Source organism: Rattus rattus, chromosome 2 (genome assembly GCF_011064425.1).
Source record: "Rattus rattus isolate New Zealand chromosome 2, Rrattus_CSIRO_v1, whole genome shotgun sequence".
NCBI lineage: Eukaryota > Metazoa > Chordata > Mammalia > Rodentia > Muridae > Rattus > Rattus rattus.
Window position 1 is genome coordinate 88807833 of NC_046155.1, and position 17245 is coordinate 88825077.

The window sequence follows — 17245 nt, forward strand, 5'->3', positions numbered from 1 at the left end:
TGCCAGGAACTACAAAGTCACCTTTTTTTTTTTTTTAACTTATAAAGATAATAAATTAGTGATAAATTCTTTAAATGGCTGAAACATTAAATATATATTCTATTTTAAATACTTTGAACAGAGGACTTACCAGACTGAATCCAGTATTTACTGAACAGATGTATGTAAATGGCCCCAGCAGCATCTTCAAATAAAGCGTGCAGGATGCAGGACCCAGAGACACCATGGCCCCTGGACTTGGTTAGGTAGACAGGAGGTGAGACACCTACCAGGCCAACATGGGAAAGGAGGTTTGGTGCTTGGAGTCAAACCATGAACCATAGTGGAAAAAAAAAGTTAGTCTTCCATTTGGGGAATGTCTGGTAGATTTGGAAGCTGGAAGGGTGTTGGGGATGGGGAGGATCACTATATAGCCTCAGGCAGGCTTTCCTCCTGCCTCAGTCTCCCAAGTGCTTTGTCTGACACATGCCACTGTACCTGACTAGAGTTTTTCTTTAGGAAAACACAGGGTAACCACAGATGTGAGCAAATGACAAAGGAGACCCAAAAGAGCCAAGCACGGGAACGCACATAAAGCATTCTTAGGATGAATCAAGGAGTAGACATTTGTACTAAGTGAGATCCAAACCGGAGCAGGATATAATCCGAGACCCTGGCTAAAGTGTGACATCAAAATCCTTCCCACAGAAGGGACATAACTGCAGAGACCCTGTCATAAACTTCAGAGTTCACAAGAGGCTGAGCATGAAGGAAGCATCCTAGGAAGGTGTCCATAGGACCCAGGAAGCAATGAAAGCCACCACTGCTGGCCAGTGATGAGCATGGACCAGTGACTGGAATGGATTCAGACACAGCAGAAAACCTAAAATCTATGACTACAAAACAAAAAACAAAAAAAAAAAAAAAAAAAAAAACACACAAAACAACGGAGAATGGCAGGTATAGCATAACACTGGCAGACACTGGCAAGGGGTTGGGGGTGGCACTACCTTCCTTTTAAGGCAATGGAAGGCAAGGTTAAACAAACAGCTGCCAAACGCATCTCATTGCAATAGCATTCTAACAGAGGAAAAGCAACTGAAATCCAGGATATGGAGAGGGAATAGGGAGTATCCAATCGTAAAGTCAGCAAGCATAACCAATCACGTTCCCATCGTGAGACAGAGCAGACATTATGTGCATGTCAACCAAAAACTTAAATAACTAGGGGCTGGAGCGTCCTTGGCCATCTGACTCACAACGGTCAGTTCACAGCCACCTGTAACTCCAGCTCCAAAACTCAACCCCTCAGGCCTTTGCAGGCACCTGCACTCACATGTACACTCACGAGCGTGTACACACACACATACATACACACGCACACACATACCTACACACCCACATGCACACACAGAGACATAATTTTTAAGAACAAAAAATTAAACCAACCCAAAACAGATCAGACTCCAAATTTAAGAGCTTCCAGACCTAACTCTCAGTTGCTAAAATACAACCCAGAGGAGAGAGCACGATCAACTGTACTGTGTGGTGCAGCTGCAGAATCCAGATGGAACTGACAGCTAGGAAACACTGGGCCGCGCTCTAAGCTCACGCTTGCACCTCTCTCTGCTTGTCGTGTCTCTCTCTCTCTCTCTCTCTCTCTCTCTCTCTCTCTCTCTCTCACACACACACACACACACACACACACACACACAAATGCATGTAAACATTTATGTGTAAGTTCAAGTGCACACATGTCACAGAGGGAGTTCAGGGGTCAGAAGATCCTTACCTTCTCCCTTGTCTGAGCAGGGACCTTGCTCCTGGTGTATGGTCCAGGCTAGCTGACCTGTGACCTTCTAAAGATTCTCCTGCCCCCACTCTCACATCGCTGTAGGAATACTGGGCTTCCAGGCACTTGTGCTTCCTCCTCCAGCTTTATGTGGCCTCTAAAGATCAGAACTCAGGTCCTGATGCTTGTGTGGCAAGCACGTCACCCACCCAGGCATCTCCACAACCCCACAGGGTTTTAAGAAACAGCAGCCAAGCCTGACCTGCTGGTCTTGCTTGAACCCTGATTTGAACAACTTAACTAGAGGAAACATTTATGAGGCAATCAAGGAGCTGAGTAGCGATGCTAAGCAGTTATTAAGGTGCCAGTGCGACTGTGATACTGTGCTTGGTGGGGTTTAAGATTTTAATGTTTCAGTGTGTGTACATGTGCGTGTGTTCGCATGTGCTCACGCACAAGTGTTCATGTGGTAATGGGGTTACGTTTCTGAGCACAGGTGCTTGTACAGACCAGAAGAGGGCATAGGATCCCCTGGAACTGGAACTACAAGCCAGACAGGGGTAGTTGGAACAGAACTCCAGTCTTCTCCTGAAAGAGCAGCAAGCGCTCGCTCTTAACTTCATAGCCATCTCTCCAGCTCCACCTCCCCACACCCTGTTGTTCTTAAAAGCGATCACTGTAGGGACACAGACTGAAATTCACAGATGAACCTGTATGGCACCCAGAAATGCTTCAAGGCAGAGTTGGAGGAGAGCCAGAGCAGGGCTGCTGGTGAGTAGCAGAAATGGCTCAAGGGGGTGTCAGAGGGGGGCTTTCCCTGACCTCCACTAGGCTGCACTTTCTCATGACCGAAAATCTAAAACAAAAGGAAGTCAGACAGCAAAGGCAATAGGCATCGGTCAGCTTCAGGGCGACGGTGACCAGTTCAAATTACAACCACATTCATTGTTCATAAGGCACCAGCCCACAACTGCCCATACCACAGGTAAAAACCAACGTTCCTCAGGATCAACCAAGTTCCTGGAGTGGAACATTAGTCAAACTCCCAAGTGCAGGGACTGATGAAAATCACACGTTGCCATCTTTGCAAAAACACTGAGGGCTGTGATCTATAAGCCAAGAACTCCAGTACAACAGAAGGAGAGAGAGGCTCCCCCATAGCCATTTTTGGTGAGGAGATGGGGGGAGGGGAGAGAGAGGGGGAAGGAAGGAGGGGGGAGAAGGAAGAGGGAGGAGGAGGAAGAAGAAAAGAAGGAGGAGAAGGAGGGGGACCACTGATTGAAGTGGGAGAAAAGTCAGTCCCGGCAATCTGTAATCCCAGAGCTCAAAAGACCCGGGGAGGGGGAGGGGAAGGATGCACGCTAGAAGCTAGATTAGGCTAACAGCAAGATACTCAAAGGCGGGTGAAAGACAGAGAAGAAAAAGGGCGAAGGGGATGGGGCCTGAAGAAGAACTCCGGCACAGAGGGCTGGGAAGCCTGAAACGCACCCCTTCCCCAGTGGGGGCAGGTGGGAAAGGCCTTGTCCTAGAGGTACTGAGACCTGTGACGGAGGGAAGGAGCCAGAGGCTTAGGTAAGGTTGGAGGGGCACACGGTAAAGCCTCTTCCCGAAGGCTGGCTGTGAGGCTCATGGGCCTTACACCCACGAGCACTATTGCTTAACCCACTTTTCGAGGAGGACACAGCCCCTGGCCTGGGTCACACTGCCAGTAGCAGAAAGGGCCTGGACCTATGTCAGATGGCATGGACACTCTGCCAACCTAATCTGCAGAAGCCCAATAGTGACTAAGCTGGAGTCACACCAAAACTCTACAATGCAAATATCTAAAAAGACCGGGAAGAGCGCTCGCTGCCTGTGATGGAGGGAAAGACAAGAACTCACAACTGTCGAGCAGAGACAGCAGCCACCAACAGACCTAAGAGTGGAGCAGAACAGTTACAAACCTTTCTCTCCCCTAAAACCAAAATGTCAGAGATGTCACCCTCTTCTCCACCCCATCTCAACGTTCAGGTGATAGCCGTCTTCAGGTGAAAAGGTGATAGCCCAATTGCAAGGAGAGGGTGGAATTCATCAAGATCACCTGCGGGTACCCTATCCCTGCAGGAGTCATTTACATCAAGGAGCCTTGGGGGAACTGAAGGCAAAGCCTACCACCAGCCTAGAGACCAGGAGGGCAGAGCAGCCTCCAGCGTCCCACCCACAGCTGCCCCTCCCAACCCCCCAGGCTACGGGAAGCTGGCAGACCCCTTGCTCTGACCTCCTGTGGCTAGTCTCAGGTCCCCACAGCACAGAAAAACTAAAGCCAAAAGCTACAGTTGACCTTTGCTCTTTACCTGCCAGACAAACGGAAGGCTCCTCTGGGCCACACCCATCTGTTTAAGACCTCAGCCACACATCTATACTCCAGACGGAGAAAATGAACTTCCAGAGATAAAGTCTCCCTCCTCTTTCCAAGGCAAAACCATTAACAGAGAAGTCTCTTTGTTTCCATATCAAGAACTACCTTAACTCATTCAAATTCCACAATAAAACCTGATAGGTGAGCTAATCCTAAATCCTTTGTTAGCCAGCATATCTAAGAACTGGCTTGTGACCTTGGGAGGCTCACTAAACCTCTAGAAGCTTCTTCACAACTCTCAATTACAAATGGAGCTTTTGCATTTGAATGGCTGGTGTTTAAGAACAGGCTTAAAATAGAACCTACCTCCCCTTCTTACCCAAATTCCAACCCGGAAGAGCCCAGGAATTATCACAACTAAAATGGACAAAAGGCGAACTGACTTTAAAAGTGTGGGCTCGGTGGGCTCCCAGATTCATCTCACATACTCAGGCAGCATCAGGGACAGACACCCCAACATCACCCCAGATCTAAAGCCCGTACTTGGCTGGCAGCATGATTTTGTTGGTAGAGAGCTTTGCTGGTAGAGACCTCACCTGGCCCATGTGAAACCTTGAGTCCCATGCCCAGAACAAACCTGAGGCCAGGGGAACAAAAATATCCATAGGCGGGGATAAGGAGGCAAAGTTTAGAGTAGAGACTGAAGGAACAGCCATTCAGAGCCTGCCCCACATGTGGCCCATATATATATCCACCAAAACTAGATAAGATTGATGAAGCTAAGAAGTGCAGGCTGACAGGAACTGGATATAGATCTCTCCTGAGAGACACAGCCAGAGCATGTCAAATACAGAGGCGAAAGCTAGCAGCAAACCACTGAACTGAGAACAGGACCCCTGTTGGAGGAATCAGAGAAAGGACTGAAAGAGCTGGAGGAGCTTGGCAACCCCATCAGAACAACAGTGCCAACCAACAAGAGCTTCCAGGGACTAAGCCACTACCCAAAGACTATACGTGGACTGACCCTGGGCTCCGACTGCATAGGTAGCAGTGAATAGCATTGTTGGGGTAGCAGTAAATAGCCTTGTTGGAGCACCAGTGGAAAGGGAAGCCCTTGGTCCTGCCAAGGTTGCACCACAAGTGTAGGGGATTGTTGGGGGGGAGGGCGGTACTGGGGGGTGGATGGTGAGGGGGTTTAGAGGGCTGATGGACAGGAAACCGGAAAGAATAACATTTGAAATGTAAATAAGAAATACCCAATTTAATAAAAATGGAAAAATAAATAAATAAATAAACAAACAAACAAACCAACGGCAGAGGTTCGCGCTCCCTACACCACCAGCCGGGGAGCAGAGAGACCAAACCCTAAACTCCCTGAGTACCTCCAATGCCCTCAGTCAACAACACCAACGAAAGGATGAGTTCCTGGGCTCAAAGACCAAATCCAGAGGCTCCAGTCTCCCTCAAACCTCAAAGACACTGAATTGAATACAACCTCGAGACAGCACAGCCAGATAAGCCCCAGTGCCGGGCGCGGCACATGGCAGATTCCTTTAATCCCGGTACTCCAGAGGCAGAGGGATCTCTGTGAACTCAGAGGCAAGTCTGGTCCAGAGTTCTAAGCCAGTCAAGCTATACAGTGAGACCCTATCTCAAAGACAAACACAGAAGACCCACTAGCACTAAATGATTCATACTGACTTTTGGGTTGGGGCAAAGATTTCTTCCAAACATTCTTCAGACTCCAACCCATTTATTCCACCCATGTGTGGGACCTTAGTCTAGTCTTCCTAAGAACCAATGAAGACACTGGAAGCCTAAGGACCACTACTCCTTCCTTCTCCATAGTACTACAGGCTCCAAAAGAGGATCTGAAACACACACACAGAGACAGACAGACAGACAGACACACACACACACACACACACACACACACACACACACACAAAAAAAACCAAGCATACTGTGCAAGGCCACTCAAACCTCCTGTCCAGACACTGTCCTTTCTACCTAATAATAGGGAGTTGGCCATTCTCTTATTAGAAATGCTATCTACCACATCCTATGAACTGAGGTATTGTGAAAGTAAAACAGGGTGCCAAGCCATGCCACACTGAGCAGAAGTATGAAACTATAAACAGTGGCTACCATACTGAAGAAGACAATCAGGATGGGACTGGTGGGTGTGGGAGCAAGAAAAGCCCTGCGAACGTTCAGAAAACTGGACAGTCCAGAGACTGAAAGTTCAATTAAAACGACTTGGACTTCCCCCACCACCACCTTACGATTTACAAACTGGACGTGGTAATGGTGTCCACGGGTGACTTCATCTTCTGCTTGATCCTTCATGACGTCATTTCACTAGATGCCATCTAGCTTAGGAACAGCTGACAAGAGCATTTGTCCAGCAGGCACAGTTCCCTGGTTTAGATCACAACACACGAGGTGGAGGCAGGAGGATCAGAAGCTCAAGGTTATCCTCAGCTATACAGTAAGCAAGTTTGATGCCTGCCTGGCTACATAAGACCCTGTCTCGAAATATTAAGAAAGTAAATCAGTAACTTCACAAGGGCATCTATCATTTGGAAGCCCAACGCTCAACCTGACAAGCTTTAGTAAGTGAAACATTTCCCACACATTTCCCAGAGTCTCAGTATATAGCTCAGGTTGGCTTGGAACTCAGATCTGCTTGCTGGCTTCTGACTCACAGGGCTCAGATTACACTAGAACCCAGGTCTTCGGTACATGCTGGGCCAGGACTACTACTGGGCTACACTCAACCCAATATGCTCCGTTTGAAACCCACCTTTGGCTCCCTTTAAAAGCGGTGATTCTCAACCTATGAGTCAAGTCCCTTTGCAGTTGCACATCAGATATTTAGATTACGGCTCATAACAGTAGCAAAATTACAGTTATGAAGTAGCAACAAAATAATTTTATGGATAGGGGGTCAGCACCACCAAAGAACTGCATAAAAGATCACAGCATTAGGATGGTTGAGGGCTGCTGCTTTAAAGAACCTCTCTGGGTCTTCTTGTCCCTTCTACACTAAACCCAGCAGACTGATATAAGCTTTTTTCATTGGGTCTAAATATTAACTGCTTGAACCACCACCAAAACTCCTGGGACATGGCAGGGGGGTGCAACGGGGAGCAATCAGAGCAGAGACTACATCCCAGGTTCGCTACTTTGAACACAATTCACACATTGTAAACCTTAACCTTTGAAAGCATACAACACATTGTCTTCAGGAAAGCAAAAGAGAGAGCACTGTCTGGTTTTGAAATCTTGCTGTCCCTCTGCCTGCCCCTGAAGGCCTCCTTCCTTCCCAACCATTCTCCTCCTGAGACATTTTTAGTTTTAACTTTGTCAGACTGGGAAACCTGACTGAGCAGCACAGCACACCCTTCCACGCATGGGTTCTTCAGAGATAAGGAAAGGAAGCCGATAAAAAGCGGGTGGTCCCCGGCTCGGGCTCCCACAGAGCAATCTCTAACTGCTCAGCCTGTTCAGCCAGAGTGACCTAAAAACCAGGGTCGATGACACACCCTGAGCTGTAGCTGAGGATCTGAGCAGACCAGGACCAGTTAGAACAGCTGACTTCAAAAACTACCCACAAGAAACTGTGAAAGGATTCAAAAGAATAAAAAACAACTCAACAGGCAATGTGGCTTCCGAGGGGGAGTCCAGCAGAAGGCTCACTTATCCAGCAAATACCTGGAATTAGACACTCATCACTTAGGCTACCTAACAGAAGTCCTGTCCCCTTAAATATGCAAATAGAGAACAAACAGAGGGAAAAGGTTGTGCCCGCCCCACACGCACCTGAATTAGCATGTGAAATGTACCTGATCCAGAAAAAGGGAGGCTTAGAGGAGCAGAGACCAACTGTGCAGTCTGCAGGGAGCTAAGAGCCAATCCTGCAGCCTGCTGGGAGCAGCCACTGACCAGTCAGTGGAAGCATCGCTCCAATGCCTGACGCCATCTTCCAGGTGAGGAAATAGAAGGCAGCCTGCCGTAAGTAGTTGCAGAGTTTCAAAGACCAGGCGAGGGGAGGCAGAGTTTGAGGCCAGCCTGAGATCCAGGTGAGCCACAACTACTTTGGTAAAAACTAAAATTATAATGAGAACAATGAAGTTAGGCACGAGCTGTGGCCCTCTCTGCCTCCCAAAACTAGGTTCCAGGTCCAAGCCCTTTGCACTGTCTCCCTAAGGAAATGGTCCCTTCCAACAGTCACCAAAAGAATTTATAGACATGAAGCTCAGAATCGGGAAGAACGCCTCAAAAAGACCTTTCTTTTGGAAAGATATAAATTACATATTTTCTGAAGAATTTTCACTTAATTCTTTATTAGCGCTTTGCAAAGGTAACTCCAACTATTATATATTTGCTGATGGATTCCTCCACTTACTGTACTGGGGAGCTTAATAAGCAATGAGGGCAGAATCTTTTCAGGGCTGCTGGTTTTCAGTGAGACCCTGGTTTTGGAGGAGCCACCCTGCAGGCTGACTCCCAGGCAGTCCTGATCTGCCAAATCAAGACTGCACGAGCACCTCACAGTTATGATCCAGTGAACCTCCTCTACAGATTTACAGAGAGGAAGGCAGACCAGCATCCCACGAGCTGAGGCAAGAGGATCATGAATTCCAGGATGACTTGGAGTATACTACAAGACCCTGCCCTAAAAGGTCAGGGGGAAAGGGATGGGAGAGGAGAGAAAACTTCCAGGTCAAAATACCAAAGCCTAAGGACAGAAAATGATCAGCTCAAGGTCACAGCCAAGACAGCCTGGAATGACCAAAGTCCACACAACCTCACTCCTGGTGATAATTCTTAGACGTGCTTACTACTACTGACTTGTCTCAGGACAACTGCCTGCAGTCTAAAGGCTGTTTGAAGAGTGTTTGAAGTCATGTGGAGGATCAGGCCAGCCACAAGATTCTCCCCTTCTACACACACACATCCCAACTCCAAAACACTCAAGTTGGCTGGGGATGTATAGCTCAGCTGGTAGAGTGCCTGCGTGTGCCAGGAAACCCAGGGTTCTGGTGTCAACACCACATAAACCCGGCACGGTGACACACGCCCATAAACCCAGCACTCAGGAGGTAGGAACAGGACAGTCAGTTTAAAGTCATCCTCAGGTTACAGAGTGGGTTCCGGGCCTGCCTGAGATACATGAAATAAGAAAGCATGAGAGAAAAAGAAAAAGATGGGGGGTAGGGAGGTTCCTCCTCACCACCAAAGTGAAGAGAAAGGAAATTCAATACACATACCTTCCCTACTAGCGTCTCACTCCTCTCGGAGGGGCCGGGAGACTGCTCACTGCCTGTCTTTTCCTGATCACCAAGTGGCTGTCACAGGGGCAAGCAGCAGCTCTATAAACATCAGGAGCATCTGGATGCCCTAGTGCCCGAGAGTTAGGGAGAGGAAGCATGAGGAACAGAGGCTGGGCACCACGGTCCCTGCAAGTCTGACTCAGAGCTGCTACTGAGCTTGCCCCTGACCCCTCAGTGCTCAACTGCGCAGGAGGGGGCTCTAGAGCATATCCCACTCAGAATAGGACCTCAGCAGCCAGAGCAGAACTCTGCTCTAAGCCCTAGGAATCACATCTGGAAACAACTAACAACTACCGGCCTCTCCAGGGGACGTGGTGATGCCAGACAGAGAGGCCGGTCTGCTTCTTTTGTACAAAAAGATGGGCCAGTAAGATGGCGCGCGCGCGCGCGCACGCACGCACGCACGCACACACACACACACACACACACACACACACTCTCTCTCAATAATAATGTTTCTTTATAAGGTAGGACTTTGTACACATTGTTTTTTATCCAGGAAGATTCCTCTAAGTTCCTAGGCACAGATAACTGAGAAACCACTTACCCTGACTCTATCACAGGGTAAAAAGAAAAACAGGTAGAACGTCTCCTGAGGAGATGTCTTCACAGGTCTTCCAAGGTCTCAGAACTCTAAGGAACTCAGCCCTTCAGGATCTATGACTGGTGCTCATGGTATAGGCAGAAGTAGAGGCTGACCAAGGTCTGGGGCAGAAGTCAGCCTCTAAATGGGTCCGTGTGTCCTCAGTTACAAATCCAAATGTCAAGATGTGAAAACAGGTGAGGGACCGGAAGAGCACACGCGGGTGGGGAGGTGACGGGAAAAGGGTCTCACCATAACTTCCCAGGCATGTGTAACTGAGGGAAAACATCTGCTCAGCAGCTGATAAGCCAGTGGTCATGTACACAGCCAGCCATCCTAAACCACCTCATGGCTGCACAGAGCCCAACAGCTCCAGCCATCTCCTCGATGGGGTGATTCTGACCGCTTTCAGCCTTGTAGGACACCTAAGTGATACTCTAGAAGCATTAACAATTCCTGGTTAAGAAAAGAGCCACTTCCTGTCTCCAAATCACTGGCCCTTTCCAGTCATACATGTCAACCAGACATACATGTCGACCGTTTTTTGCGCTTCACGATGAAGGTGAAAGAAAAGTAGGGAAGTTTCCAGGAGGTTACAAGAAACCTTTCACCACATTGGAAACATCAGCAATGTTATCTCGCCAATACTCTAGCTCTACCAGTAAGGAAATGAACACTAGCATCCTGTTCTCTGCCGGTCTGCCGACAGCAACCAACCGCGGGGCAGCACCCCTGTCCCTTTCAGCGGGTGGGAAGCTGACTTGAACCACCATTGTCTCGGAGAGGCTCTGAGGTGAGGAGGCAGCGAGGGGGAAAGGACTGAAAGAAATCCTTCCAAAGGAAACACGGGCTCACAATGGTTTGGGAATCGGGCCCCAGCACACCCCAGCCCGGGTGATGGGTGATCTGAAAAACAAGGCATATCAAAGTGCTATTGATAAGCTGACTCAGTAGACAGCTTATCTAAGGCCCTCATGGACCATATGGTGCCCCAACTTCTGCTGCCTGTTGCTGCCGCAACAATAGGCTTGGCTGCCCAGCAAGCACTGTGGTGGGACCGAAGCTCAGCAGCAGAGGCATGTCGCCCGGCCGCGGTGCTTACATTTTATTTTGCGCTGTTAGCTTTGCATGTCCCCCAGCGGGAACTTGAAACGCACACCACATATGCTTCGTGTCAAGACACCAGAGCTACCTGCAGAATGCACATGGATGGGCGCTGTATATGTGCTTGTGGATGGGGACAGAGCAGGTGAACAAGAAAAGCAGATGTCAACTTCAGAATGAGAACATGGCTGGCGGGGGCAGGGTGAGCAGGCAGGCTCCTAGCTAGTGCGGGAGCAGAGACAATGCTCTTTTCTCAAAAAAAAAAAAAAAAAAACCACTCTGGCCAGGCGGGCCTCGGGGAGTGGCTATTTAAAACACTTGGCTTCTTTTATTCCACCACCATGGAAGTGAATTCAGTTCTTCGGAGCCAGAGCAAATGAAGTCATTTGGTTTCTGTGGGTTCTCTATGCACTTCAGCAGGAGTCCGGCCATCTAAGTTGTCCTTTCCTCATTAACTCAGTTTTTCTTGAAAAAGGCAGTAAGGTCATAGTAAAATTCTAGGATGTGGGGCACTAGAATGGATGCCCCATATGGTGTTTCCATCAGGAAGTCACGGTGCGAAAGCAAACAGGTATCACCTTCCAAAGGCTTGGGGTGGCATGGAAGACTGACCGGGACTTTTGTCAAATGAATTCATAAGTATTCTATGTGTCTTCCCAGAGATTTTCCTGTCTTTGCAGATGATCATAAAATATTCATCTATCTAGCTGACTACCTATCAGAGAAAAGGCACTGGTTTCCAATAAGAACTCTGTAGCTACAGTATCAGGTGACATAAAAGCTGTCCTGTGATGCAGGTCCTCAAGGTTGTTGAGAGCAAAAATGGGGACAGAAGGCTCTCCCTCAATACCTCAACAGAGCTTCCGCAGAAAGATGCTGGTTTCATCTGTGACACCATCCCCATACCTAAGTGGACAACATTCTTGGATGAACTTCTCAAATTTTCTTAAACAGTCTCAGATTTTTTTTTAAAATCTCCTTTCAAGTTAATTTGAGATTGCACTTGAACTCCATCCAAGAGCTAAGCTGAACTGAATTATGATAATTAGAAAGCTGTGCCTATAATTTTTTTTAAGCAGGCAGCAGAGTTGATCCATTTTTTTTTATAAAAGTTCATGCCAGAGAATATAAGTTCAGTATGTTCTCACATAATTAACATTTCCCACCATTATGAGCAGTATGAGCAGTTTTTCAGTTTACCTATCAGTACTGCTGTGTATTCCCAAGCCTCAGTGCTATAATACATACAAAACTGTCGGATGCCTAGAGGCTCCCAGAACGTCACCCTGCAGAGGAACTTAACTTCTTCATCAGTGAATCAGCCCACGTTTAAGTGTAAGCTCATTTCCCCACACTCTGTCTTTCCCCATTAAAAAAAATGCTAATACGGGGCTGACATGAGGCTCAGTTGTTGTGGGGGTGCCTATCATTCATGAGACTGGGGTACAATCCCAGGCAAGGATGAAACAGAAGCCCAGCGTGGTGACACGGGCCTGCACTCCAGCACGTGAGCAGCAGAATGAAGACCGTGAGTCCAGGATCATGCTGGACTACAGTAAGCTGAAGGTCTGGTGCATGGGACCTGCTTCAAAAAACAAATAAAAATCTAATGAAATCAAATGACAAAGCATTAAACACCAGTGTGAATGAGAAAAGAACATAGACCAGCTTCAAAAGAGGGGGTGAGGAGTACACAGCTTTCCCTATGACTGCCACAAAAGTGAAGACAGCTTCTCTGAAATACCATTCCATTATCCAATCAGAAGAGGCTCTGTGTGTGTGTGTGTGTGTGTGTGTGTGTGTGTGTGTGTGTGTGTCACACATCCACTACCCCACCCCACCCCCAGCCTGAGGAAACCATCCGGAGACACCCAATTGTGTAGCCCACCCTCTGGGCTACACTGACCTGATCCCTGCCCTGCAAAACCAAAACCTGCCATTTGCTCACACATTTCAAAACTCTCCTGCTCTGCCCCAACACAAAATGATCCTATTCCTACCTCAAGTTCAAACGTGGACCAGCTTTAAGGAGAACCATAAGAGAGAACCTTGAAGGACTGGCAACACAGCTCACATCTTTGAAGCTAAACAAGAACCCTCCAAAAAAAAAAAAAAAAAAAAATGGAAACCGAATATCCCAACTTTACACGCTATGCCCTAGAAGCCTGTTCCGATATGCACAGGAGCCACACGACAGGGTCTAAGTGGTGTCTACCAAAAACCCAGCCCTGATACGGTGCTAAGGACTGACCTGGATTGCCGTATTTTATTCACCTTGATGAATAGCAAATAAAACACATTAACACTACATGACTTGGGTCCCTCCATAAACGAAGATGATCTGAAGCCTTCTCAGCTAACAGAAGAAAAGGCAGCAGCTCTCAGCTACAGAACGTAACGGCAGCCTTCACAGTGCCCAGGCAGCCAAGCACAGCGCATGCTGGCCAATGAGGGTGAGCAACAATATATTTTTTTTCTTACGGAATTCAGAAGTAGGATATAAGCAGTGTGCAATTCCAGTCACAGAACTCTAATAAAAGAGAAGCCTGCCTTAATTAACAAAAATGACGGAGGCCTTCTTGCAGTTTGGGGAGAAAGCTGAGCACTTGCCTTAGCCAGTATTTCTTAAGCCTGTGAAGGAAAAGGAAAGACCCTACTCAAAAGTTGTGCCACTCGACTGATTCCGAACGGCTGTTACTCAGAAACACACACATAGACTTCTTCTGCTTTCAGACTCCCTTTATGGGGAAACAGAGCCAAACGCCTAAAATGGTAGCTTCGAAGCAAGGGCCCTAATTTCTCTGCACAGATTAAGCCCACTGGGTCGTACACAGTTATCTGCTCGGACCTCTGGAGTGATTAAGACACCATCACCATTTCCATTTGCAAGCAGTTTAATTACACTCACAATTAACCCATAACACACGAGATTAGAGAGCAGAGTAATCCTACAGATGTTCAGGCTCTTCTTGTACACGCATGGACCGGGGACGGAGGGGGGAAAATCTATCTATTTCCAATGCTGGCAACAACTTCCTAATGCTGCTAACGACCTGTCTCACGGTTGGGGCCTCCATCCCCTCAACCTTCCCAACACAGTTCCATAAAGGTATACCTTCTTACATTTGCTTCTGCGTATCATCAGAACCAACCAAAATCAAAACTCGTTATGCACTACTGAACTTTAAAAAAAAAAAAAATCTTTTTCTTAAGTTTTCTCTCTTCTTCCCAAATCAGAAGATGCCAGAATCCAAAGAACTTATGTGAACGGATAATCCCAGCTGTGTACAGCAAGAGGGGGTGAGAAAGGAGAAGGAAGTCAGCTTCCCACCAGGTGACCCAGGCAAGCCCACCCTCATGATCTCACAGTGCTATAAGGAGAGCACCGACTGTATGTATCACAGTACAAGCCAGGGTGGGAAGCACACACTGCATGCCCAGTACAAGCAAGTAACTCATGCAGTGACCACAGCCTGGGTCAGACTATGCTACAATGTCTGCCTGCTTCAAATTAAAGGTCACTAACTATATACATGTCCTGGTGAGTCCTGGCCTTTGCTTGTACAAGATCTCCAACAATCCCAGAATGTTCCCTAGAATTTATAAAGAACTCCAGGAAGAAAAAACTCACACAAAGATTCTCCCCCTCCTTCTCCCCACCTCCTTTTTTTAAACTCTTCTGTAAAGGCAAAGTGTCTCTCTGGCTTTGTTTCAAACTTGTTTTAAAAAGATTAAAAAAAAGTATTCTAATATTCCCCTAAACCTTCAATTTAAACAATACTTGCCATTAAACAGAAAATAAAATGGTTTACTAAAGGACATGAACAAGACTCAGTAATGGAGACAGCTTATCAGTTTATTTTTTTATACAAACAACAAATAAAAGAATTGCAAACTCTGTTAAAAACCTGTAATCTAAGAGTCCAACACAGAGTTACACATTCAAAGAAATACTACACAAAAATATCTTATGACCATTTATGGAAATACTGAGATTAGAAAAATGCGCCTTTCCTCCTTAAAATCATCAACAATTTAAAACCTTGCTGTTGACAAAGGTTCAGCTAAACGCATTTGTCTTTCTGGAGTCATGCTGTAACTGGGTCTACTGTTTCCTTCTAAAGAGGAAAGATTCTTACCAAAGTTGGATCTAAGTCTGGCCCTTATAAGCATTCAGATGTGCCGGGCCCAAAGATCCTGCTATTCACAGAAAAGCGCAGACTCCGCTGAAAGGCGGAAGCCCCTGGCACAGTCTGTACAGCCTGAGGACTATTCCCAGCCCCAGTCTCAAGGCAGATTAGCCCCCACCCAAGAGCTCAGGCTTGCACAGACAAGCTACCCCTTGGCTCCGGGTAGATTGAGTCTCCCTAACGGGAAGGATCTGTCCACCCGGGGAACCACCTGCCAGCACTCAGCACACTCTAAGCCACCAGACCACCTAAACTTCCAGAACGAATCCAGGCCACAAGGCATGGAGGAAACTAAGATTCTGTTACTTTGCATTATCTGTAGGAATTGAAATATTTTCCTTTCACTATTTTGAAATATGATCGTATTTACAGACCTTTTTGTTCCAAGGACCTTAGCTCCTTTCAAATGGCGCTATTTTAAAACCCGTCCTTGCTACACTCCGATTCCTGGAATATCTGTCTGTAAGTTTCCAGTGCTGAGATCAATTTGCATTTCTGTAAATCACAGACAGCTTCTAAGAACTTAACAAGCCTCCTGAGAAACGCTGGTGGCTGGTATTTCATTGTTTCATAAATATTTTTATACGGGTGACACCATTCAACTTTAAATAAATCCTTAAAAAGAAAGACGATTAAAGACCGAGGAAAACTAGTCTGGGTTTTATTTTCACGGGAAGATAAGTGTGAGCCTTTAATTGTTTTCTACTTCTTAAAATGTAGCTTTGATTTTTTTTTTTAATGCATTAAAAAAGAAAAAGGAAACTCCTAGAAGTTGAACTTTCTTTCAAACGGGCCTCTGGACTTTGAAAACAAGTGGTGCTGCCGCGAACAAAGGCTAAAAGTGTCCCCAGAATTTTTTTTTTTTTTTTTTTGGCCCTCCTGGGGATCGTTTCTCTTCCAATAAACAAACAAATCCCCCAGTATTTCCTACCGAAGGGAAGTTTTCCAGGGAGAGTCTACTCCCGGGTTTGGTGGTAAGTGCGACTCAGTCTTTTTTGGACACAATGTTTCTGCTGACTCCTGAAAATTTTCCACTTGAATGTGCACTGGAGCGGCGGCGGCGGCGGCGGCGGCGGCAGCTCTGGAGAGGCGGCAAGGGCGAGAGAGCCCTCTTTCATCTCCCGGGAGGAGGAGCCGGGATCGGCGCGGACCCCGAAGGGGCCGGGCGCCGGGGGAGTCACCGGGCTGCAGGCTCTAGGCTGCACGCCGGACGCTCTCCCCACCCGTGATCGCGCCGAACTCGGCGCTTTCCAGACAAGGAGCGAGGTGCGCGGGAGAGAGACGCTGGAGAGAGGGGCGCGCAGGAAAGCCGAGCGGGGCCGCCTGTTGCCGCGCGAGGTTGCGGCCCAACTTGCAGGGCGGCGGGGCCGCTCCCCTTCGGGAGCCGCACACAAAGCGCCGATCGCGGTGACGCCTAGACAGCCCGCGCCCCCGAGTCCGCCCGGCGCGCAACTTACCTCGGCCGCCCGAGCGGGCGCGGCAAACTTCGGGGCGCTGGGCCACCGCCCCCGCGCTACTCCAGCCGGTACTCCCCGCGGTACTCCCGCGCCGGGCCGCCCCAGCCCGGCCTCGCTGGCTCCCTGGACAAGCAAGGCGCGCCAGGGCAGCTGCCGCGCTCCGGCGACGTTGCGCGCTGGGGGGGGCAGCGCATGGCCTGCGCCCGCCGCGGCCGCCCTGCCCGGGCCCCGGCGCGCGGACTCCCCGCGAGCTGGAAGCGAGTGTGCGAAGTGCTGGGGGCGCCCGCGGCGGGCGGCGGGGCCGCGGAGGCTCGGCTCGGCTCGGGCGGCGCGGCGGCGCGAGCGATGCGAAGAATGTGGAATGAGGACAGGAATGAAAATGAACGCCAGGACCGAACTCGCTCCGGAGGGGTGGGGCCTCGGTGACGTCATGCCGCCGGGCCCGGGGTGGGGCGGGGCCTGC

At 48.4% G+C, this 17245-nt stretch overlaps 1 protein-coding gene across 3 annotated transcripts in view; it reads right to left on the reverse strand.

The window, feature by feature from the left end:
* Tead1 (TEA domain transcription factor 1) overlaps window positions 1-16992 on the reverse strand; it is a 208838-nt gene extending 191846 nt beyond the window's left edge. For 2 of the 3 annotated variants that reach the window (XM_032892877.1, XM_032892876.1), the window contains exon 1: window positions 16783-16900. The gene's annotated coding sequence lies outside the window, so the exon portion shown is untranslated. Of the gene's footprint in view, window positions 1-16782 lie in introns of all 3 variants that reach the window. The other variant, XM_032892874.1, reaches the window with a different exon arrangement.
* Between the last annotated feature and the right edge of the window lie 253 nt (window positions 16993-17245).